The sequence below is a fragment of the Stegostoma tigrinum genome, chromosome 10, assembly GCF_030684315.1.
Source record: "Stegostoma tigrinum isolate sSteTig4 chromosome 10, sSteTig4.hap1, whole genome shotgun sequence".
NCBI classification, from domain to species: Eukaryota; Metazoa; Chordata; class Chondrichthyes; order Orectolobiformes; family Stegostomatidae; genus Stegostoma; species Stegostoma tigrinum.
Window position 1 is genome coordinate 68,187,625 of NC_081363.1, and position 27,101 is coordinate 68,214,725.

Below are 27,101 nucleotides of genomic sequence, written 5' to 3' on the forward strand. Positions count from 1 at the left end.
ATTGGCTCACACACGTGCTTAATTTTGACCACCTACCATTATACAAACTAACAATATCCATCAATCAGGACTAAAGCTCACCATTCCTATTCCTCAGCCCACCCCCAAATGCCAACTCTGCTGTGAGCCTTACACCAACATCTCACAGCGTCAACACACTGCCAATAATTCAACCACATTCTCCAAACATATTAGACAATATTAACTTTGTCTTTCCTTTTCTTTTTGAAGAGAAAATTGCACATAAGGGGAAGAAGGAGAAACATAGCCACAGTGAGTGAGGTGAATCTAGCCCCCACCATGAAGATGGTATTGGATAATATAGGAAGTTTCATTGCTGAACCATTGCACTGGACCTCAAACCAAAGGTGTCAGCAGCCTCAACCCTAACTTCACACCTTACCTGCCCCGCATTCCAGCCTCTCTTCTGGTTTAAAGGCTGCAAACAGTATAATCATGCAACTATTACATTACCCTGCTCTCATGCTGCAAGTGTGCATGTGCAATACAAATATCATTTTGGCACTCAAAGGAGATTTGCAGCAAGCAAAGTAAAAAAACTTGCTACTGAGCCAAGTTCAGTCCCTCTCAAAAACATTATTCCCTAATCACCAACTCCATTCCTCTTCCTGATCACAGTCTGATGCTGAACCAGATTAGTGGAGGAAAGGCGAGGAGAAGGTGGTAAGTTATCTGAGTCTAAGAGGTCCAGAATATCTGCCCTGCCTTATCCTGTAAAACTCCCTAACTCTCTTAACCCTTGTGCGAAGAGACAGTAGTAGAGTACTGTATCTATGTTTGCTGATGATACAAAGTTAGGAGGAAACCTAAGTTTCAGGGAGGAGACAGAAACTCTGCAAAGATATATAAGCAGGCCACACGAGTGGGAAATAAGATAGAAAATGGATTATAATGTTGAGAAGTGTGAGGTTATTCATTTTAGTAACAATAATCAAAAAGCCAGGATATTTTTAAAGTGTTGTGAAACTTGATAAGTATCCACCATTCAGTGTTGACTCGATGAGGCAGAATTGCAGAGCTGAGATCTGATCATTGGAGGCAAGATCTTCTTTTAATTTCAAAAATATTCTTTAATCATAGAAATAATTATATACACACATCGTCACTAAACCAGTGCAGTTCTGTACAGTAGCATATGAAGAAACAAACATACATTGAAGTTTGATTCTATCCAGCAAACATACCAAAGGTATTTGTTCCTTGTGCAAGGCTATATTTACATGCATTTGAGGGACGAGGAGGGTATGATAACTGAACAGATCCCCATTCAACTTCAGCAGAAAAATCTTAGACAGTGGTCTTTCCTCACTGCACCTTGGTGGCAGCTGCCCAAGCTTTAGTCTGTATCTCAGCACATAGTACTGGACCTTGGAATGTGGCAGTCTGCAACACTCGATCGAGGTAGTGGGATCACTTAGCCCTATTTTATGCATCTTTTACTATTTGCTCCGTAGTTCTGTGTGGAAGCTCCCAGAAAGTTGACATCTCATTGTTAGGTAGGCCTGATGCTGCTCCTGACATGCCCTCCGAGATGCTCCTTTGAACCAGGATTGATCTACTGGCTTGATTCTAATGGTAAAGGGGTAAGATATGCTGAGCCATGAGATTATTGATTGTGGTTGAATAGAATTCTGCTGCTGTTGTTGGCAAACAGCTCCTCATGAACAGCCAGGTTTGGAGCTGCTAGATCTGGTTGAAGTCTATCCTATTTAGCACAGCGGTCATACCATACAAGAGGGAGAGTATACTGAATATGTGAACAGGACTGTGCCTCACAAAGGCTGGGCAATGGCCAGTCATGCTGCTACCATCACAGACAGACTCATCTCTAAAGACAACATTAAGTAGGTTTCTCTGTCTTGTTAGTTCCCTCATCGCCTGCCCAGCGTCCAGCCAAGCAGCTGTGTCAGTTAGGACTTGGCCAACTCAGTCAGTAATGGTGCTGTCGGGTTACTCTTGGTGATCACCTTTGTAATCCCCTACCCTGAGTACATTCTGCGTCTTTGGTACCGTCAGTGCCCCTCCAACCAATATTGAACATACAGGACTGATCAGCAGAGGCGAGGAGGAAGGTATAAATGGTAATCAGGAGGAGGATTGCTTGGCTGTGTTTGGCCGGATGTATTAGGTGCAGGAGTTAATGTTGAGGACTGCCAGGACAATTCCTCATGACTGTATATCTCTGAGTTGCCACCTGTGATGTGACTGTCCTGCCAGTGGGACAGGATATACCAAGAGCTGTTGACAGTGAGCTGTCTGTAAGGTATGAATATGGCGATATCAGGATCTGTCTTTGTAGTCTATGGGTCAGGTCTCCCAATCTTTGTTCAAACCCCCAGAATGTCAGTAAGGCGGTCTTTACAGGATCCACAGGGTAGGGTTCACTGTTGTCGTTTCGGGTGCCTATCTCAATCCTCGGTGGTCTGACCGGATTCATCCCTTTATTTGGGCTGTGTAGCTGGGCTTGCTGGGCCATCTCAGAGGGCAACTGAGCATCAACCCCATTGTTGTGGGTTAGGAGACATTGTGTAAATGGTCCTATATTCTCTGAAGGCATTGTCATGAAGACAGAATTTGTGGATCACCTGGAAGCAAAGAGATTGTTCCTGCTGGTTAAAAAAATCTAGAACATACGGGTACATTTTTTTGGGTAACGGGCCAATTATTGAGGACTGAAATGAGGAGAACTCACTTCACTTATACTGACGTAAATCCATAGATAGAATTAGAGGATTGTGACTGTCCCATTATTGAACACACTTAAAGAGAGACTGAACTGCAGTTTGTTTTCTCGGGGACTAAAGGGATATGAGGAGAAGGAAGGGCAAAGAAGATATTTTGAAGTCCATGATCAATCAATGATTATATTAAATAACAGAGCAGGTTTGATGGACCAAATAATCCAGTGCTGCTCCTATTTCATGGTTTCTGGTGATCCTCCTTCAAGACTTTCTTTAAAGCCTAGTTTGTGGACTAAGCATTTGGCCCTTTGTCCAACTACATTCTGCTGTAGCCTGATGTCATATTTTGTTTAGTAAAATATTACAAATACATTTTACTGCATGCTATATATCGCTGACACCGCCTGTTATTGCTGCCATATGGTACCTACACATTGAGATGCATGAGGGCTGATGTTATCTAGCTTACATTAGTAAATGGTTAGTAATCTTCTAATCTATGTTAGCACAATGCTCATGTTTTACAAATTAACAAAATTGAAAAGGAAACTTGTGTGAGTCAAAAATCAAACATTCTTAACAACTGTATTTGGTGCATCGCCATGTTTTATTGGACGGGAAGGATATATATCATCAAGTTCTGGCAATTATGGAGTGTACATTTGTTTGCCACAAATTGCACACTGATTTCCTTTAGGAAGCAAGACAAGCCCTTCTCAAAAAAGCAGGATAAAAACTCTTCACAGTGAAAAAGAGAGCCCACTGATATATTTGGGGTGGATCATTGAATCCCTACAGTGTGGAAGCAGGCCATTTGGCCCCTCAAGTACAGAAAATCTCTCTAAAGAGAATCCCACCTCGACGCACCTCCCCCCACCACCCACCTTTCTCTATAACCCTGCATTTCCTATGGATAACCCACCGAGTCGGCACATCCCTGGACACTATGGGCAATTTAGCATGGCCAATCCACCTAACATGCATATCTTTGGACAGTGGGAGGAAGCCAGAGTACCCAGAGGAAACCCATACAGACACCGTGGGAATTTGCAAACTCCACATGGACAAGTTGCCTGAGGGTGAAATCAAACCCAAGTCCCTGGTGCTGTGAGGTAGCAGTGCTAACCGTTGAGCAATTGTACCATCCCTCTGCTCATTGTGCAAAATGAATATAGAACGTAGAACAGTACAGCACAGTACAGTACAGGCCCTTTTGCCCAAGATGTTATGCTGACCTATAATCCAACTCTAAGATCAAACTATCCTGCATACCCTACATTTTACTATTCCCCCATGTGCATATCCAAGAATCGCTTAAAAATCTTGAAAGTATTTGACTCCACTACCACCACCGGCAGCACATTCGATGCACCCACTATTCTCTGTGTAAAAAAATCTACCTCTGACACCTCCTCTATACCTTCCTCCAATCACCTTAAAATTATGCCCCTCATAATAATCATTTCTGCCCTGGGAAAATGTCTCTGGCTGTCCGCCCTATAAATTCCTCTCATCATCTTGTACACCTCAATCAAGTCACTTCTCATCCTTCTATGTTCCAATAAGAAAAGCCCTAACTCCCTCAATCTTTCCTCAAAAGACCTGCCCTCCAGTCCAGGCAGCATCCCAGTAAATCTCCTCTGCACCCTCTCAAAAGCTTCCCTATCCTTCCTGTAATGAGGCAACTGAAACTAAACACAATATTCCAAGTGTGGTCTAACCAGGGTTTAATAAAGCTGCAGCATAACCTCGTGGCTCTTAAACTCAATTCCTCTGCCATGAAAGCCAACAGACAAACCACCTTCCCAACAACACTATCAACTTGGATAGCAAGTGGATCCCAAGATCCCTCTGTTCCTCCACACAGCCAAGAATCCTGCCATTAACACTGTATTCTGCATTCAAATTCGACTTTGGGAAATGAATCACTTCACACTTTTCCAGGTTGAATTCCATCTGCCATTTCTTTGCCCAGCTCTGCATCTTGCCAATGTCCCATTGCAAACTACAACAGCCCTCCACACTATCCACAACTCCACCAACATTCATGTCATCGGCAAACTTACTAACCCACCCTTCTACTTTCTCTTTCAAGTCATTTATGAAGATGTCAAAGAGCGGGGTCCCAGAACAGATCCCTGCAAAACACCACTGGTCACCGAGCTCCAGGCTGAACACTTTCCATCTACTACCACCCTCTGTCTTCTATTGGACAGACAAATCTGTATCCAGACAGTCAAATTTCTCTGGATCCCATGCCTCCTTACTTTCTGAATGAGCCTACCAAGTGAACCTTATCGAATCCCTTGCTAAAATCCACATACACCACATCCACTGATCGAACTTCATCAATGTGTTTTGTCACATCCTCAAAGAATTCAGTAAGACTTATGAGGCAAACTGCACCCCTCGCAAAGCCGTGCTGACTATTCTTAATCAATCATTTCAAATAATCATAAATACTATCTCACGGAATCCTCTGCAATAATTTGCCCACCACAGGTATAAGACCGATTGATCTGTAATTCCTGGGACTATCCTTATTCCCTTTCTTGAACAAAAGAATAACATTTGCCATCCTCCAATCATCTGTACTACTCCAGTGGACAGTGAGGATGCAAAGATCATCACCAAAGGCGCAGCAATCTCTTCCCTTGTCTCCTGTAGTAACCTTGGGTATAATAATGATAGTGAGTCTGTTGTCCACTCAACATCTCCTTCACTTTTTGGGAAAGGATAGACTGGAGAGATGTAAAACTGAACGTCAACTTACTACCAACCATCTTACACCATCACACTTGTAATATTCAGTTGCTTGGTTATGGATGCCCTCTGTATATGAATAGTTATGCCTGAGTGTGGTGATTACTTAGAGAGCGAGAGACAGAGGGAGATTGAGATTTGACTGGGGCAGCCAATGTAAAGAACGAGTGTGCACATTTTAAAAGTATGGTAAATAACCATGCACATGTAGAAATTGCTTTATCATCTCTGCATATCTATGTGACATAAAACACAAGAACACTGAGATAGGATCTATCATCAGCAAGATTAGGCTGTTGGCATTCTTCCATTGTGCCCTCTTGCATATACAGACAAAGCACCATGTGAACGTCAACATGAAAACAATTAACTCAAGCCCTTATGCATCAGTGAAAACTCAGATTAAAATTCAACTTAAATTTTTCTTAACTGTATTAAAGTGCTTGCATCCATTATACATCTTTAATCAAATCCCTCACATCAGATTTCACCTGTAACAATTGATGGTAGAAATTTTAAGCTGAGTAAAACTATCTTAATATAAGTATATATAGGAGAGTGCTCCCTAGCCCCATTTGGCACAAATGTGAAGCATTGAATTTCTTGCAGATGCTTCAGAAAGCTGAAGCAGTACCTCCAGGATAAATCCAAAACATGGAAAGGAGTTTAAGGAAGGTTGTGGTTTCAGATGCTGGTCCCTCTTAGGGCAATGGTTAGTTTTACTTGTGTTTTCTGGTTTGGTAATTCGTGAAACAGATTCCAAATGGGACTTTAAGTTATGACATTAAATCCATAGGATTAAGAATATTTGCACTGATGAAAAATTAATCAGTGTGCAGGAAAAAAAACACAATAAATATTATGCATTTTTGCTGTTTGGTAGAAGTATTTTTTAAATGAAAAATTTGACACAGGAAAGAAAATAAAACAGGCCAGTTCCATAGCTCAGTTAAGGATGTGGTTCATAACACAATCCTTGTGTGAAAACTCATGAGGATATGTACTCCAGAGCAGGCCAGCCCTCTAGCCAGGCTGTCAAAGAAACCTTATCGAATTGCTTCAGTGATCTTTGTTAACAGCACACATGGCACTCACTGTGCATCAGTGGTGGAGGGCATGAGCGTTGTGCAAGTCAAGTCTAGAATTGTGTCACGCTTTTTGAGAATTGTTGGGGGCACACTAATCCAAACAAGTGAAGACTATTTCGGTAAATTTCAATAGAAATAATAGGGAGATCAAACATACTTCAGAGAATTATATTTATTGGGATTGAGGAGCAAAAAGATCTTAGAACATACTCCTGACATGTGTCTTGTTGACAGTGGACAGGTTTTGGGGACTCAGAGATGAGTTGCAGCAGACTTTCCAGTCACTAATGTATTCCTGTCGCCACAATACATATCTAGTTCATTTCGGGTTAATGGCAAGCCCCAGATGTTGATAGTAGGGATTCAGCAATAGCAATTCCATTTTAAACTTCAAGGGGAAATATTCAGATTTTCTCTTGTTGAAAATAATCACTGTCTCACAATTGTTGGTGCACATGTAATTGTACTGATCATCTGAAGCCTGAATGTTAGCCAGGTTTTATTGCATATGGATTAGGACTGTGTCAGCATCTGAAGAGTGGTAAATGGTCCAAATACAGCAATTGGCAGTAAAGATTCACTCTTTTGAGTTTATCTTGGGGAGGGTAGGTCAATGATGGTGCAGCTATAGATGGCTGCACTGAGGATATTACCCTGACAAACTCGTACAGCGATGATTGGTCTCCAACGTCATATTCATCTTCCTTTGAGCTAGGTATGCCTTAAATCAGTGAGAATTTTCCCCAATTCCCATTGCCTTCAGTTTTGCTAGAACTCCACGATGCTATACTCAATCAAAAACTGCCTTGGTGTGAAGATCAATAACTTGAATCTTGCCTTTTTGTTTGGATCAAGACTATAATGTGGTCAGGAGCCAAGACACTCTGGCAAAACCCAAACTCAGCATTGCTGAGTATGTGCATCAGATAGCACTGTCAATGGTATTTTCCATCAGTTTGCTGATATTGGAGTGGACTGACAAATAAATTTGTCCTGTCTTTTGTGACCAGGATGTACTTGAGCTATTTTTGACATTGTCAGGAAGATGCCACTGATGATCTATGCCTTTGTTAATTGCTGAACTCACTATTCTACTGCTCTCGTGGTCATCGTCATATCTTCCACCCTCCATAATCTTGAACTCATCCAACACGTTGTTACCTGTATCCTAATTTACTCCAAGTCCCAGTCATCCACAATCCTTGTGAGCTCTGATTTGTATTGTTTCTGATTCAGCAGCCTTCTGAAATTTCTGCACTCTTCCAATTCTGGCCTCTTGCACATTCCAAGTTTGATTGCTCCATTATAGTTAGTCATGCCTTTAGGTGTCTTGTCTCTAAACTCTGTAATTCCCTTTCCGAGCCTATCTTTCTCTGTTCATTTTTTATGCTTCTCCCTCTTTGATGTAGCATTTGCTCATCTGCCCAAATGTCTCCTTATGTGTTTTGATGTCAAACTTTGGTTAACATAACTCTGTGAACTGCTTTGGAACATTTCACTAAATGCTACTACATATGCTATTGGTGCTTCTACGTGGAATCTCCACGAATTGAGACTCACAAGAGGCAAGTTTTTCACAGTTTGCATTGATGCACATCCCACTAGTCTTCTAATTTATCTTTGCAAAAATTTCACTTCTCATGGATTACCAGGGAAGCATGTGTCAGGTTCAGAAAGATTAAACTATTTTAATGACAACATAGTGTACTATTAAACCAATGGCAATTTGGATTAAAACCAAGTTTATAGTATTCTAACAGTATTAAGACAATCATATCCATTTGACATATTTCATCAAATCCTTTGGATTAAATCATGCCCAAACAATTAAACCTCCATTTGCATTCACAAACATTCAAGCTAGGGCTGATAAGTGAGACTTCACATTCACATTACACAAGTGCCAGATAATGGCATCTAAACATCTCCTCTTGACACTTGATACCATGACCAACATTGATTCTTACACCACAAATTTCCGCGGCTTACTATTAACAAGAAACTTAACTGGGCCAACCACATAAATGCTGAGGCTATAGCAGCAGGTCCGAACCCAGGCAATCTGTGACAAGTTAGTGCTATATCTGAATCCCCAGATTCTTTCTGCAAAGCATTAATCCAGGAACGTGACAGCATTCTCTTCATGACCAGATGAATGCATGTCCAACTAAAACATTTCAGAAGATTAAAATCAAGTTGACTTGGACAGCATCCCATTCACCACCTTAAACATTTACTCCTTGCACCGCTGGCATATAGCAGCAGAGGTACATACAAAGCACAAGATTCACTGCAGTAGCTCACCAAGGCTACTTTGACAGTATCTTCCAAACCCACAACCTCTAGCACCTGGAAGAACAAGGTCTGCAGATGAATGGAAGATGTGCTACCTACAAATTCCCCTCCAAGGCACACACCATCCTGAGCTGCAAATACATCACTGATCCTTCTTAGTTCTGGGTCAAAGTCCTGGAATTCCCTCCCCTGTAGCACTGTGTGAAGTGACTTCTATGGAACAATTACAGCTCGCAACATATTTTCAGGGGCAATTAGGAAAGGACAATAGTTATAGGTTTTGGCAGTGGATAGTTATGCTTAAAAAAACACTCAGTACAATGCAAATATTGAAGGCAATCCGGTTCAAATTTCCGAGCAAAAAGGTTCAAAGGAGGACGAAAGATAGATTCAAACAAATAAACAGCATGAAATTTGATCAAGTATGCATGATTGGCAGTTAATTTTCAATTTGTCCAACAGTTACTTAAATCTTTGGAAACCTGATAACTATTTTTGTGACTTTTTCTATGAGTTAAAAATTTTCTCCAAGCTGAGCAGAGTCAAGCTCAGTTGAGTTGAATACATTCAGGTTTGAAAGAGAGATAATTTAGGCCCATATGTCACCTGCAGAAAAAAATCTACAAAATAAAATGTATTTCAAATGTTTTGAAGTTCATTACAAACTGATAACTGTGAGAATAGATAGTGGCAATTTATTGCTTGATCAATGAGTTGCTAAGACTCATTAACATAAATCTCTTTTAGTAGATAGCTGTGCATGGTAAAACTCTTACCAATTGAAATCTAAAAGAAAACCTGGTATTTTATATTCTTTGAAGATGAAAATTCCTGGGAAGATACTGAATAAAGCTTTTGAGAAGATTTGTAGCTTGGTTTGTGGATGCGGTTGTAGACTTGTACATCGGGTCCAGTCCAATGTGTTTGCTGATGGAGTTTTGGCTGGAATAAATGCACCTGCATCAGGACATTTTTCAAACAAGCCACAGCACACTGCAGCAGCCCCAACTGTGCAAATCAGAACTGGAGCTCTTATACGGAGATTTTAAAAGAAATGGGTACCCAAAAAGCACAATCCGCCATTATCTCCATGACAGACACAATGTGGCCAAACACACTAGTCACTCTACCTTACATCAGAGACATATCAGAGATGACCACAAGATTACTCAGGCCCCTAGGTATCAGGGTAGTCCACAAACCAACAACCACCCTGAGGTAGCTACTGAGAAATGTAAACAATCCCATGCCCACAACTAATAAAACAAATGTAATATACAAAATACCATGCAAGGGCTATGAAAAACATTTCATAGGCAAAACTGGAAGAAAACTGACAATAACGATGCACGAACACAAACTAGTCACCAAGAGACATGATCAATTCTCACCGGTCTCAATATACACAGACAAAGAGGACACGAATTCAACTGGAACAACACATCCATGACAGCACAAACCAAACAATCCGGTTGGAATTCCAGGGAATTCCTAGAGGCCTGGCATTCCAACAAGAACTCCAACAACAAACACATTGAACTGGACCCAAAATACAAACCGCTGAAAAACAGAACCGGAATACCAACAATCCCGGCAAACTGAGGCATATAAATAACACACGGGACAGAATACCAATGCTTTACCAGAGGTGCACTGATGACGTTACCTTGCAGGGTGACGAAATGTCTGCAGCCAAACATACCGGCTCGGTGAGCAAGTCTACAACCTCACGGTACTGAGTACCTAAAATAGTTAGGACAATCTGCTTTGCTTTCATAATCCTATCTGGCCAATCAGAGCCAATGTAGAAAGGGGGAGAGCTACATCTCACCTTAAAAATTTTCAAAAATACAGAGGCTGAAGTACCCCAAGTAAGAGAAGTGGAAAGTAACGCATATTCTAAACACAGAAAGAACAAAACCTGCTTGCTTACGTTGGATTGTAATCACTGAACTGAAGTTCAAGAATGAAAAGTCATTTTAAAAAATTTGAAAGTGAATTAAAGGAAGATTAAAGGAAGCAAACTCCCAGAAAAAAACAATTGAAGGCATTGATTAATTATTCTAAAACAAACACTTCAGGCCATTATCCTTTGCAAAATATCAAATGGCAATCTAATTCTCTATGATCAAATTTAGGTCTTTGTTACACATAAACCAAAGAAGAGATCTCCCCCATCAATATCAATGAAGCTGACAGATTGGACAATAAATATAGGCATGTGAACAAACACTGTTTGAAATAAAATGGATCATGTGCCATTGGAATCGGTCATAGATTATCTATGGAGAGAAATCTTACCTCTTAAAATTAATGTGGCTTTAAATGTATGTAGACTTTGTGCAGTTTAGTTGAAACATCTGTGAGGTCTTGTAATTTTGCAAGATTTTCTCATGAGAGATAAGAATCATGTTCCAGAATAGTTTATTGAAGAAATGGATCTGAAGGCCCAAACAATCTTTGATTGTTTTATTTCCCATGTTTTAAAGGGTTAAAAACCTGGACATCATTTGAGCAGCTGCAGTTTGAAACAAAAAGAACATTGCTCAGTATTATACGTTTATTAACAATTTTGCTAGAAACGAGCTTCAAGCTGTACTTTATTCTCAGTGGGGTTTGTTGTTTTCAGTTCTGGAATTGAAAAAAGACTTTGCTGGAATTCACTCTGAACTGTGTTACACCAACAGTACAAAGTCTAAAGCTGCTCTGCACAGAATATGGACAAGTTAAAAGAAAGGGGAAATGTCTTGGAGGTCTCTCTCCCTTACACAAAGTGTCCTTTCCCCTCACTTGGCCACATCAAGTTGAAATAAACTAAAGTGTTGATTTCACTCCATTCCATCTCATTGGCTAAGATTATACTTTTCAACTTTTGCATGACTTCTGTGATCTAATCCTAAATTTGATCCACAGTAAATATTCAACTTTTAAATTAACTGGGCAGATAAAGAGTGTTATGTAAGTTCTTTAGCAAATCAGCTTCCCTCCTAGGCTTCTCCATAATATTTATTCATCCACTTTTTGATGAGTTTACGGAGGAACCAACTAATCCATTAATAATTTGCATTGGTGTAACACCTCTTTCATTTACATATTCTTAACAGCACAAAGAACAAAGAAAATTACAGCACAGGAACAGGCCATTTGGCCCTCTAAGCCTGCACCGATCCCGATCCTCTATCTGAACCTGTCGCCTATTTTCCAAGGATCTGTATCCCTCTGCTCCCTGCCCATTCATGTATCTGTCTAGATACATCTTAAATGATGCTATCATGTCGGCCTCTACCACCTCCACAGGCAACACGTTCCAGGCACCCACCACCCTCTGCGTAAAGGACTTTCTACGCATATCTCCCTTAAACTTTTCCCCTCTCACCTTAAAATTGAGTCCCAACTCTGGGAAAAAGCTTCTTACTATCCATTCTGCCTATACCTGTCATGATTTTGTAGACCTCAGTCAGGTCTCCCATCAATGCCTGTCTTTCGAAGGTAAATAATCCTAAACTACTCAACCTCTCTTCATAGCAAGAAGTAGGAAGTAAACAGTTGAAAACACCAAAAGGTTACCCATGTTAGCAGGACTGAAGCCGCCCAAAAAGGCAACTCTTATCCACATTTCAAGGGCCTTTTGGGATAAGCACTAACTGCTGTCCTGGCCAGGAATGCCCAAACCCTATGGGCAAATAAATAATATACAAAAAGGCAACTCATCATAAACAATTGGCCATGCCTTATTTTAGTGCCATAATTCTAATATGTTCCTCAGCTGCTCTTCAGGTTTGAACCAGAGCTGCAAATACCACCATACAACAGAATGATCTCATCTTACTGTATTGTGGAACAATTACAAATCACAGCAACAAAACATGCACAATCATAGCCTTCTGCTTTAAAAGGTGTACGGACATAGCCATTAAATTTGAAAAGCAGCTCTTCAACATGTTTTACAATTGTTTGAGGCAATTTCCTAGCAGACTCAAGTTTCCAACTGAAAATGGTTTCCAAAATCTACAATTCATGAGACTTCTTCATGCTGCAAATGATCATTGTTGTGATGCATTTAAAAATATGGAGCTAATTTAAACTGTGCAAATGAACAGTTAGACGTAAATGTAAAGGGTCACTAACATGGTTATACATACTGGTTGCAAATCTTGAAAAACAACTTCACCAGATTTAGCATCCTTTTTTGCAAATCTCATCAAACACTAAATTACTGGATCCATTTACTCTTTTTAAACAATAGACTTCAGTATCATAAATATGAAAAAGGTAACTCTGTAGCCACTGCAAAGGCTTGATCATAACTGTTGACATTTATTGGTTTGCAATTTATTAACGTGGATTATGTTCCCTTTAAATTGTTCACATTTTATTGCATATTTCAGGGTACTCAAAATGCTTGCTATAATTCTTTGTCATGACAATCTAATTTTAATGAAGAAAATAAATAAATCTAGTGTTAGTTATTTTATGTCACTTTTGGAATTCAGGTTGAGTTAACCAGAAACATGGGTCAAGTTATAGAAATATCTGCCTTTTGATCTCAAGCCTTACTTTGAGAAAATTTGTTCATTGAAATTATTAGGTAATAGATTATTATACAAGGTTCCACTGGGGAAAAACAAGACAGATTTCAAGACAGTGTCTACTGAGAAGATTGTTCTTAGCAGAAAGTATGTAGCTGGACTGTAATAGCAAGATTAAGTGAGGCTCGAAAAGATAAAGATCAGGAGTACACTATAGACAGCCACTACACTGCTCAGAATGAGATTTCAAAACACCTCTTGCCCACAGGAATTAATTGCTTCAACATTGTTGGACAGGCAGGTAGTACTGAGGAGGTGGGGAGGTTGCAGAAAGATTTAGACAGTTTAGGAGAGTGGTCCAGGAAATGGCTGATGAAATTCAACGTGAGCAAATGCGAGGTTTTGCACTTTGGAAAAAATAATACAGGCATGGACTATTTTCTAAATGTTGAGAAAATTCATAAAGATAATGAGAGGCATGGATAGAGTTGATAGCCAGAGACTATTTCCCAGGGCAGAAATGGCTAGCACGAGGGGTCATAGTTTTAAGCTGGTTGGTGGAAAGTATAGAGGGGATGTCAGAGGCAGGTTCTTTACGCAGAGAGTTGTGAGAGCATGGAATGCGTTGCCAGCAGCAGTTGTGGAAGCAAGGTCATTGGGGTCATTTAAGAGACTGCTGGACATGCATATGGTCACAGAAATTTGAGGGTGCATACATGAGGATCAATGGTCGGCACAACATTGTGGGCTGAAGGGCCTGTTCTGTGCTGTACTGTTCTATGTTCTAAAGCAGAAGTACAAAGGGACCTGGGAGTGTTGGTCCAGGGTTCTCTAAAAGTTCACTTGCAGGTAGAGTCTGTGATTAAGAAAGCGAATGTAATGTTGTCATTTATCTCGAGAGGGTTGGAATATAAAAGCAGCGATGTGCTTCTGAGGCTTTATAAGGCTCTAGTTATGCCCCATTTAGAATACTGTGTCCAGTTTTGGGCCCCACACCTCAGGAAGGACATGCTGGTTCTGGAGCGTGTCCAGCGGAGATTCACATGGATAATCCCTGGAATGGTAGGTTTAACGTACGATGAGCGGCTTAGGATCCTGGGGTTGTATTCATTAGAGTTTAGAAGGTTGAGGGGAGATCTGATAGAAACTTACACGGCAATGTATGGCTTAGAAAGGGTGGATGCTGGGAAGTTGTTTCCGTTAGGTGGGGAGACTAGGACCCGTGGGCACAGCCTTAGAATTAGAGGAGGTAAATTTAAAATGGAAATGAGGAGACATTTCTTCAGCCAGAGAGCAGTGGGCCTGTGGAATTCATTGCCACGGAGTGCAGTGGAGGCCAGGACTTTAAATGCCTTCAAGGCAGAGATTGATAAATTCTTGATCTCACAAGGAATCAAGGGCTACGGGAGAGTGCACGGAAGTGGAGTTGAAATGCCCATCAGCCATGATTTAAATGGCAGATTGAACCTGATGGGCCGAGCGGCCTTACTTCCACTCCTATGTCTTATGGTCTTATTGTTCTAACAACTGACATCTCAGGATAAAATAAATTATTATGGGTTATTAGATTTCAACTGTTCTGAGCAATTAGTACAAAAGAATTTGAGAAATGAAAGCAAAAGCTTTTGTTTATGAAGATGACATGCAACATTAAGACTAATACGCAATTAATTGCCATCATCCACCATTTCCATGTACAAATTCTGTTTTTGCTTTCAAATCTCTCTTCTCATTTAGAGCATCTTTCATTTGTTCATCACCACTTTCTAACTACACTCCGACACAGGTATAAGCAATTGTTAGCTGCTTTGGCCTAACATAGGAACATGAGTAGGCAATTCACTCCTTCAAGTTTGCTCTGCCATTTAACGTGACCATGGCTGATCGAACATTTCAATGCCATTTACTCATGCTGTCCCTGTTACATACATTCAGGAAAGCAGCCTGGTTTTGTGCCCTATATTTGAACCAGGCAGTGCTACATTCTCCTCACTTGCAGCTTAAGGATTGTGAACTCTTGTTTTAGAACAGGACCGGACTTAACGTTTGTGTGTGCACTGTGTGGATTGAATGTAATTCAGTTAATTCTCTGCCTAGTTGATAGATGCTGTGCTCCAAATTTGCCTCCCAATCAGTTGGCTAAGAAGAGAAATGGAGAGTCAGGGTTCAGCGCTTCAGAAAATGCCAAGAAAGATTTCATCTCCCTAATGTAACTGACGTGGAATGGAGTATAGCTTATCTGATCAATATATTGGAAAACAATTGAATATAAATCAAAGCAACTTCATGGGACATAGAGATTGTGATTATGACAAGAATAGTGAGATTATACTGACAAATGATGAGCATAGTTGGTAAATAGGCAGACTGAATGTTCAATAATCTTAATTGAAAGATTGAATGTCAATTAAATATCACATTCATGAAAATGTTGTAAACATTTTGTAAATTTCTCAAATTGGTAACATCCACAGACAAGTCACATCAGAATGCAAAATAAAGGCATAATAAGAACTGCGGATGCTGTAAATCAGGAACAAAAACAGAAGCTGCTGGAAAAGCTCAGCAGGTCTGGCAGCATCTGTGAAGAAAAATCTGAGTTAACATTTCGGGTCTGGTGATCCTTACGAAGGTTTCTGAGGTAGGGTCACTGGACCTGAAATGTGAACTCTGATTTTTCTTCACAGATGTTGCTGGATCTGCTGAGCTTTTCCAATAATTTCTGTTTAAGTCAAAATGCATAGTGCTTGACAAATGTGTTTCAAAGACCATATCTTTAAATATTAGCAGCTTTCGAAGTAATCGGTATTCTTTCACAGGACTTGAAGCAATGAGACCACATGTTGCCTCAACATCTGTAGAGTTCTGCCAGTTGTCAGCCAAGTAGTTTGATGAAATGTTCATAATGAAAAATCCCCCAACAAAAAGACAATTTAAAATGTGACACCTGCTAACTGCAGAACATCTGTACTTGTTGATTAACAGGATATTGGTACAATAACTGATTTCTTCATCATTTCCCCCGTGTTTGTATGTCACCATCGATGGTAAAGCTAAACTTAGGTCGCATGTTGAACCTATTGCAACTAAGGGGAAACCTGAGCCAGGCCTGACTCAACACTAAGAAATACCAGTCTCAGACTGAGTCAGAGCTCCCATTTGGCTCCAATGTGGAGTCATTTATATTTACATGTCGTTGGCAAAGAGTTGCTAACTGATGGCTGCTAGAAATCATGACTTCAATAATGTGTTAACAGAAAAGGAATTTGAAAAAGTCTGATGTGTGGGCTCAATTCTACCAGAAATCAGTTAAGTGTCAACTTAGTAAATTTGGGTGCGGAAATTTGCAGATGACACTAAAGTTAGTGGAGTTGTGGATAGTACGAAAGGATGTTGCAGGTTACAGAGGGACATAGATAAGTGCAGAGCTGGGCTGAGAGGTGGCAAATGGAGTTTAATGCAGAAAAGTGTGAGATGATTCATTTTGGAAGGAGTAACAGGAATACAGTGTACTGGGCTAATGATAAGATTCTTGGCAGTGTGGATGAGCAGAGAGATCTTGGTGTCCATGTGCATAGATTCCTGAAAGCTGCCACCCAGGTTGATAGGGTTGTCAAGAAGGCGTACGGTGTATGAGGTTTTATTGGCAGAGGGATCGAGTTTCAGAGCCATGAGATCATGTTGCAGCTGTACAAAACTCTGGTGCAGCCGCACTTGGAGTATTGCATACAGTTCGGGTTGTCACATTATAGGAAGGATGTGGAAGCATTGGAAAGGGCGCAGAGGAAATTTACCAGGATGCTGCCTGGTATGGAGGGAAGGTCTTATGAGGAAAGACTGAGGGACTTGAGGCTGTTTTTGTTCGAGAGAAGAAGTTTAAGAGGCAACTTAATGGAGACATACAGGATGATCAGAGGATTAGAAAGGGTGGACAGTGAGAGCCTTTTTCCTTGAATGGTGATGGCTGGCACAAGGGGACATAGCTTTAAATTGAGAGGTGTTAGATATAGGACAGAAGTCAGAGGTAGTTTCTTTACTCAGAGAGTAATAAGGGCGTGGAATGACCTGCCTGCAACAGTAGTAGGCTCGCCAACTTTAAGGGCATTTAAATGGTCATTGGATAAACAAATGGATGAAAATGGAATAGTGTACGTTAGATGGGCTTCAGATTGATTTCACAGGTCGGCGCAACATCGAGGGCCGAAGGGCACGTGCTGCGCTGTAATGTACAATGTTCAGCGAGTTTTATGGAAGGTTTCTACGTGATTCCTAACTGGTTTTCTCATGCTATACTCTGAAGCATTTCTTATTGCCTACACATCATGCATCTGTGGGACCTGACCCGTCTATTATTCCAGTTTGCTAGAGGCAGAAGTGCTAGCCAGCAGGGATTCACACTGCTAGCGCCATTTTTTAAAGCCTGGCTTTATGGAAACAGGCCATTTAGCCCATATTAACCCTCCAAAGAGCATCCCTCCTGGCCCATCCCCACCCCTGGAGAAATACTGCCAGGCATGTAGTGGGAGTACACATCAGTGGCACTGCTGGCAGCCCAATGCATATTGAAGAGCACATTTGTAATGCTATTATTATTTATGAATTAAACTGTGCAGGTTATCAGGCTTAGGAAAGGAGTTTAGTGTTATATTAGGGTTGATCTTTCTCTGCACCTTCTCTGCTATTGTAACACTACATTCTACATTCTGTTCTATTACCATGATGTACTTCTGTAAGGTGTGATTTGATGGGTTAGCATGCACACCGATATCATTGGCTCATTTGACAATAACAAATCAAATCAAATCAATCCTACCCCTAATACCCAGTGTAGAATGCAGACTAGTGAGCCTAGACATGTCAAACATTGTGCTGTATTACTCTCTCTCCCTTGCCCCACTGTAGAGGCCAGGGTGAATGTGGCTGTCAATAACCCCCTCTGCTACAGTATCTCCTTCCTCCGAAGCATTACTATCTACCTTGTCCCTTCATATATGATGAATTTCCTCCTTTATTGTCTCCTTTGCATCCCTACATGCTGTTTCCAATCCACTGAATTGACTTCCCAACTTCCCTATCACAGAGATGATCCAACTTGACTTTAAGTGAGCTGACTCCCAGGACTGACTGCAGTCCAATCTCTTGACCATCTTGGATAGGTAGCCCTGTCTGATCACAGACCAGACTCCTGACCGATGTGTGTGCAGATCCCTGATTGACGTAACATGACTCCATACCTTGTTGACTGGTGTAATGATCATGGCCCACTGCCTGGACTATAGTGATATGGTCTCCCTGGCTGTGACTGCACCAAGCAGCCTACTGAACATGTCCACACCCTGGACCGATTGCAGCTAAAGTCCTTGGCATCCTATACTGGAACTCCCACACTGAAGGTGGCATTCCTTCAATCGACTGAAGATTTGAGACATGCCCATTTGGTTGATGTACTTGCAGTACATTTGCTGCACTAGCTGTGATACATGGTAAATGTGTGAGATTGCCATAACATGGTGGCTGCACTATCGGGCTAGTATCTCGGGGTCTGGAATTCAACCCCTAAACTTCTGCAGTGCTGTTTCCTTTCAGGATACACTTTGAAATCTCTCTTTCAGCAAACTATTAGTCACTAATATTTGGTAGAGTGTCAAATTGATAATGCACTTCTGAAGCACCCTAGGATATACATATTATTTGCTACTACTGTTATTTACATTCAACAACAAAATTTCCACATAAAGAAGAATGAACATTATATAATTTGCATTTGAATATACTGTAATAGGCACAATTAATACTAATGATTTAACCCATAAAGCTTTAAGAGTTTATTCCCTGACTTCAATAGGGTTTGATATAATCACAAATAAAAAGCTTATTTCTGGGGATAGACAGAGTCATGGAACATGGAATCAGGCCCTTCGGTCCAACCAGTCAATTCCGATCATAATCCCAAACTAAACTAGTCCCACCTGCCTGGCCCATAACCAACAAAAGCTTTCCTATGTATGTAACTTATCCAAATATCTTTTAAATATTGCAATTGTACTCACATCCACCACTTCCTCAGGAAGTTCATTCCACATACGAACCACCCTCTGTGTCAAAAAACTTGCCCATCATGTCTTTTTACAAATCTCTCTCCTCTCTCAGTAGATAACTTGCAACTTATCCAAAAGGACCATTTTCATGAAATAAAGTATTGCATATTGTATTAGAAGTGATCTCTCTTTAAGAGCACAACATACAAATGAGTTGACTCCCCAGATGTTTGTTACATGACCACAGGCTCTCTGCCCTCGAACAGCTGAGGCACAGACTGTCTGGAAACTACTCTGTCCTGTCTATCTTAGTTTAGTTGTAAGTAAGGCCAAATATTTTCACGTAAAAGGAATCTCTATCTCATTTGTGTTGCATTTAGATAACATAAGAATATTTTGACTGAAGGAAAGAATGATTGACTTGCATTTGTACAGCAATTTTCACAACACCAGGACATTCTTAAAATGTTCTCTTGGGCAAATGGTTTTGTATTAGTCTTCCATACTCACAGACTTCGCGTTGATGGCTACTCAAGTAGGTTAAATTGAATGCTGATGTTTAGATTTTTTTTCCAAACAACCTGTATGGAGGTGTTACCACACACCTCTGTAGCTGGTCTCCAGCTTCAATGAGATGGATACTGGCACTGCACAAGAACTTGAATTGCTGGCACCCACTTAGTTGGAGGAAAATCTCAAAGTTTCAAATTATCATCTCATCAACATTTCTGTTCTTCGAAATCTTGTATCTACAGATAAATCAGTTAATATAGTAATAGAGTCATACGGTGTGGAAACAAACCCTTCTGCCCAACTCTTCCATGTTCGCCAGGTTTCCTAAACTGAACTAGTCCTATTTGCTGGCGTTTGGCCCGTTTCCCTCGAAACTTGTATATCTCTCCAAATGTCTGTTAGATGTTGTAATTGTACCCATCTCTACCACTATTTCTGACAGCTCATTCCAGATGTGCATCACCGTCTGTGTGAAAATGATTTTTCCTCTCTGTCTCCCCTCTTACTTTAAACATATGCACTCTAGTTTTGGGATCCCCTATTCTTGGGGAAAAGACCTTAGCAATTTACCTTATCTATGCACCTCATGGTGTTATAAACCTCTATGGGCCACCCCTCAGTCTTCAACGCTCCAGGGAAAAAAAACTCCCAACCTATCCAGTCTCTCCTCATAACGGAAAACTTCCAGTCTTGGTTACATCCTTGTAAATCTTTTTTTGCACCTTTTCCAGTTTAACAATATCCTTCCTATAGCAGGGCGACCAGAATTGAATGCAATACTCCGAATGTTGCTTGACCAGTGTTTTGTACAGGTCTAATATGACATCCCAATTTTGGCTCTTAATGCTTTGACTGATGGAAGGTAGACATGCCAAATGCCTTCTTCACCACCTTGTCTACATATGACGCCACTTGCAAGGAACTATGTGCCTGCATCTTGAGTGTCCCTGTTCTACAACATTTCCACAATACAAAACTCTTTTGTGAGCAAGCAATCCCACCAACTTCATTAAGGACATGTTCCCTGGAAGCAGTTTGTAATCCATTCTACACTGAAAGTAGTGGCACACATTGTCAGCTTCCTCTGTGGAATTACATTGCCTCAGTCACACTTTTCCAATTAAGGAGAAATTCTTTCCGATGAATCACTGGTGACAAGGCCAAGGTCAAAACATATCATCTGGAAATCGGCTGAAGGAAACTTGCGTTACTTTTCACTTTCATTGTGCAGTCTATAATCAGGCAGGTGACCATGTCTAACAATTAGAAAACTGCACAGCAAGTGATTTTCCAGCTCCCGACAAGTTTCTCTTGCCTTCCTTTGTTTCTTCTTCCTCTAATTGTTAAGTAGCACACTGTTTATTTCTGATGGAAATTCTAGGTGAGTCATTATCAAGCTTAGTGAATCCAGGACATTTGTGTGCAATTTTGTGATGGCACTCCCACCACCTCTCTGTTCGCTCTCTCAGCTTTAACCAAATTATTCTTAATTTTCAAACTTGTTTTTATTTAGAGTTGATCTTTGAGCCTTACATTTTTTAAAATATTGATACATGTTGTTACCCTTCATCCTCCCCCACTAGAATCTCTTATCACTTAAAAGATCTGACTTTTCATAAAAGCCATTCGTGCTTTTTTCATAGAATCCCTGTACTGCAGAAGAAGGCCATTCAGCCCACCCAGTCTACGTTGACCCTCCGAAGAACATCGCACCCAGACCCACCCACACCCTACCCCTATAATCTATGGCTAACCCACCTAGCCAACCTCTCCAGTGATCTCCTCCATTGCCTCTTCTCGCTGATCTTCATTAATGTCCAAGTCCCAATGAGTGCTATTTAAGTACTTACCTTGAAGCCAGCGGTCCTTTTTGCAGCAGAGAGCGGCGGGAGCTAGGCGGAAGTGAGGTCACAGCACAGACGCAGTCGAGAAGGTCGGTGAGTGCTATTTAAGGAGGTGTGTTCGAGGCCCCAGGTCCTACACAGTAGGGCCTCCTTCCCACCCTCCTCCTCTAACCTAATTAAAAATCCACAGACTTGCAGCAAGAAAAAAGGGGGTCGAGGGAAGTGTCTGGTGAGAGAAGAGTGTGTCTTTGGCGCTGGAGTCTTGGTGAAGAGGCTGAGTGAGGAGATTACGCCACCGTTGAAGAGGGTGAAGACATGGCTGCCAAGCTGATTCAGTGTGCTTCGTGCATGATGTGGGAGGTCAGGGACATTGATGGTGCCTCTGGCTCCTATAATTGTGGAAAGTGTGTACACATTCAGCTTCTGAAGGAGCATGTTGCAGCACTAAAGAAAGGGCTAGATGACCTCAGGCTCATCCAAGAGAACGAGAATTTTCTGGACAGGACCTTCAACGAGGTCATTACACTGAGGATACCAGAAGAGAGAAGGGAGATGACGATGAAGAAGGAAGAGATGATTCAAGTACAAAAGACCCCGGGGGAAGTACCTCTCGTGAACAGGTTGACTCACTTGGAAACTGTCGAGACAGACAACACTGCCAGTCCGAGAGGCGGACAGGTCTGCCAATCGAAAATTGGCGTGAAGGCAGAGACAAGGAGGCAGACATCATGCAGAGCCGTGGTAATAGGCGACTCCATAGTGAGAGGGACTGAAAGGGGTTTCTGCGGCAACAGGGGGGATTTGAGGATGGTGTGTTGCCTTTCTGGTGCCAGGATCCAGGATGTCACCAACAGAGTGCAGGGAATCCTCAAGGGTGAAGGTGAAGAGCCAGAGGTGGTGCTGCATGTCGGCACTAATGACATTGGGAAGAAGAGGAGGGACATTCTGCAATGGGACTTCAGAGAACTCGGAAGAAGGCTGAAAAGCAGGACTTCCAGGGTGGTTACCTCCAGTTTGCTTCCAGTTCCTCGGGCTGAAGGGGGTAGGAGCAGGAAGATAATGGACTTGAATGTGTGGCTGAGGAACTGGTGCAGAAAGCAAGGATTTAAATTCTTGAATCACTGGGGTATGTTTTGGGGTAAGGATAAATTGTACAAGAGGGATGGGTTGCACCTTAATAGGTGAGGGACCAGCTTTCTGGCAGGCAGGTTTGCCACTGCAACGCAGCTGTGTTTAAACTAAATAGTCGGGGGGAGGGGACAAACTGGAAATGTAACAACAAAGTTAAAGGGACAGAACCAACCGAGCAGAAAACTCAAGAAGGGTTCATACAGAACGGTCAGGTGAAATAGGGATTGATAGGGTGGGTGAGGGGAGGAACAAATTAAAAATATTAAATATGAATGCACGAAGCATAAGAAATAAGGTGGATGAGCTTGAGGCTCAGTTGGAAATTGGCAGGTACGATGTTGTGGGGATAACTGAGACGTGGCTTCAAGTGGACAGGGCCTGGGAAATGAATATTCAAGGCTATACGTGCTATCGAAAGGACAGACTGATGGGCAGAGGTGGTGGGGTGGCCCTGTTAGTGAGGAATGCTATTCAGTCCCTTGCGAGGGGGGACATAGAATCAAGAGATATAGAGTCAGTATGGATAGAGCTGAGCAATTCTACGGGTAGAAAGACCCTAACGGGAGTTATCTACAGTCCCCCAAACAGTAGTCTGGATGGAGGGTGTAAATTGAATCAGGAGTTGAAATTGGCCTGTCACAAAGGTATTACCACAGTTGTAATGGGAGATTTCAACATGCGGGTAGACTGGGAGAATCAGGGTGGCACTGGACCCCAAGAAAGGAAGTTTGTGGAGTGCCTCCGAGATGGATTCTTGGAACAGCTGGTACTGGGAGGAGGCAATTCTGGATCTGCTGTCGTGCAACAAACTGGATTTGATCAGGGACCTCAAAGTAAAGGAGCCATTAGGAGGTAGTGATCATAATATGATAAGTCTTAATCTGCAGTTTGAGAGGGAGAAGGGAGAATCGGAAGTATCAGAATTGCAGATGAACAAAGGGAACTATGGAGCGATGAGGGAGGAGCTGGCCAAAGTTCAATGGTACAATACCCTAGCAGGGATGGCAGTGGAACAACAATGGCAGGCAACAAACAGGGAATTATAGACCGGTTAGCCTGACGTCAGTGGTGGGAAAGATGCTGGAGTCAATTATAAAAGATGAAATTACGAATCATTTGGATAACAGTAACAGGATAGGCCAGAGTCAGCATGGATTTATGAAGGGGAAATCGTGCTTGACTAATCTTCTGGAATTTTTTGAGGATGTAACTATGAAGATAGATAAGGGAGAGCCAGTGGATGTAGTATACCTGGACTTTCAGGAAGCCTTTGATAAAGTCCCACATCGGAGATTGGTGAGCAAAATTAGGGGACATGGTATTGGGGGCAAAATACTGGCTTGGATTGAAAATTGGCTGGCTGACAGGAAGCAAAGAGTAGTGATAAACGGGTCCCTTTCGGAATGGCAGGCAGTGACCAGCGGGGTTCCACGAGGTTCGGTGCTGAGACCGCAGCTATTTACAATATACATTAACGATATAGATGAAGGCATTAAAAGTAATGTTAGCAAATTTGCTGATGACACAAAGTTGGGTGGCAGTGTGAAATGTGAGGAGGATATTATGAGAATACAGGGTGACTTGGACAGGATAGGTGAGTGGACGGATGCATGGCAGATGCAGTTTAATGTGGATAAATGTGAGGTTATCCACTTTGCTGGCAAGAACAGGAAGGCAGATTACTATCTAAATGGAGCCAAGTTAGGTAAAGGGGAAGTACAACGAGATCTGGGTGTTCTTGTACATCAGTCAATGAAAACAAGCATGCAGGTACAGCAGGCAGTGAAGAAAGCTAATAGCATGCTGGCCTTCATAACAAGATGGATTGAGTATAGGAGCAAAGAGGTCCTTCTGCAGCTGTACAGGGCCCTGGTGAGACTGCACCTGGAGTATTGTGTGCAGTTTTGGTCTCCAAATTTGAGGAAGGACATTCTTGCTATTGAGGGAGTGCAGCGTAGGTTCACGAGGTCAATTCCCAGAATGGCGGGACTATCATATGTTGAAAGATTGGAGCGACTGGGCTTGTATACACTTGAGTTTAGAAGGATGAGAGGGGATCTGATTGAGACGTATAAGATAATTAAAGGATTGGACACTCTGGAGGCAGGAAGCATGTTTCTGTTGATAAGGGAGTCCAGGACCAGAGGACACAGTTTAAAAATAAGGGCTAGGCCATTTAGAACAGAGTTGAGGAGAAACTTCTTCACCCAGAGAGTGGTGGATATATGGAATGCTTTGCCCCAGAAGGCAGTGGAGGCCAAATCTCTGGATACTTTCAAGAAAGAGATGGATAGAGCTCTTAAAGATAGTGGAATCAAGGGTTATGGGGATAAGGCAGGAACAGGATACTGATTGTCGATGATCAGCCATGATCATAATGAATGGTGGTGCTGGCTCAAAGGGCCGAATGGCCTACTCCTGCACCTATTGTCTATTGTCTTTAATTGCTCATGTTTTGATGTGCACCATGTCTATTCATTCATCACCTGCCCTTCTCAGAGCTACACAGATGGTGGGTGAGAGCAAGAGATAGGGAATTATAGGAGGATAAAGATTTTAAATTTGATATGTTGAAGTTCATGAAATAAAAATTGAAAGTGTTGGAGAAATTCAGCTGAGTTTATCAAGTCATAGCATCATACAAGCTGGAAACAGACCCTTTGGTCGAACTCACTCATGCCAACAAAGCTTTCCAAACTCAACTAATCTCACTTGCCTGCATCTGTCCCATATGCCATTTCCTATTCATATATTTGTCCAGATGTCTCTTAAATGTTGTAACTGAACCTGCATCTATCGCTTCCTCTGGTAGTTCATTCCATGTACGAATTGCTCTCTATGTGAAAAGTTTAAAATGATCCCTTGTAAACCTCTCTCCTCTCACTTTAAATATATGCCCCGAGTTTTGAACTCCCCATCCCAAGGGAAAAGACTCTTGCTATTCACCTTACCTATGTCCCTCATGATTTTATAAACATCTACAAAGTCACCCTTCAACCTCCTACACTCCATGAAAAAGTCCCATTCTCTGCAGCCTCTTTAGCCTCTCTTTATAACTCAAACCGTCCAGTCTCGCAACATCCCGGTAAATCTTTTCTGAACCCTCTCCGGTTTAATAATATCCTTCCAGTTTCTATATAAAATCTTTGTTGCTGGCCATTCAGGATTGTGAAAAGAGGGGTTTTGATCCACTTGGTCAAAATACCAGTCACATTGTAAAATTGGGCATGGTGTATGGGGAATTGCCCTGAAACATGTAAAACTTTATGTTCCATCTTTTTGTTGCAATGAAAGTGGTCCCATATCTAGTCAACTGGGGAACATATGTCCAAAACCCCCTTTCTAGTTGACAGAATAACAAAAACAGTGGCACACAGACTATTATGTAAGTCCAATTCACTGACTACTCATTATTCTTCAGATACATGCTGGTATTGCAATACGCATAATGCACACTTCCAGCTTGGATTTCTGGATCTTACAAAGTTCTAAGTTATGAGAAATTTGTTTACACTGACTTTCCAGGTAGAAACAATTCTATGGACTGTTGCTACCACAGTCCATTTGACATGCTACAATGGTCATTGAAGAACTCTGCATAGACTATGTAAATAACAACTGAAGCTGTCAAACAATGGAGAATCAATTGCAGGAATGCTACTCAAATAAAGTTCTTCCCCATTGAGGTCTCATCAATTCTGTTAATCCTTCAAACCAGATTTATGCCAGCTGTGAATCATTACTGTAGCGAGGACTGACATATCTGGCTTTAGAATCCGGAATAAGTACTTATAATAACTAAGTCAGTCAGACAATATGTGCTGAAGAAGTAATGTTATTTCTTTATTCATGTCCACATTACATGTTTGGATCGTGCTACAGTCCTCGCTTATGTATTTGAGAAACAGACTTGTTGTAAAAAAAATGGCTTTTTCTATTTCTTTCTTCACAAATTAGCACTATCTTCTTCAAATAAAGCATTATCTAAGATATCATCGACATGTATTTAGCAAAGCAAAAACAACTAGATTATCCAAACTATATTCATCAAAAGAAGAATACTGAACAGACGTGAAAGCTACCCAAAATGTTGAGCTAGTTTCTTTTCAGTATGCAAGAGTCATGGAATTTGTATATTAGTGGATAAATTCCGGGGGTACAATCCAATTAAAACCAATTTGATTGACACCTTGGAAGC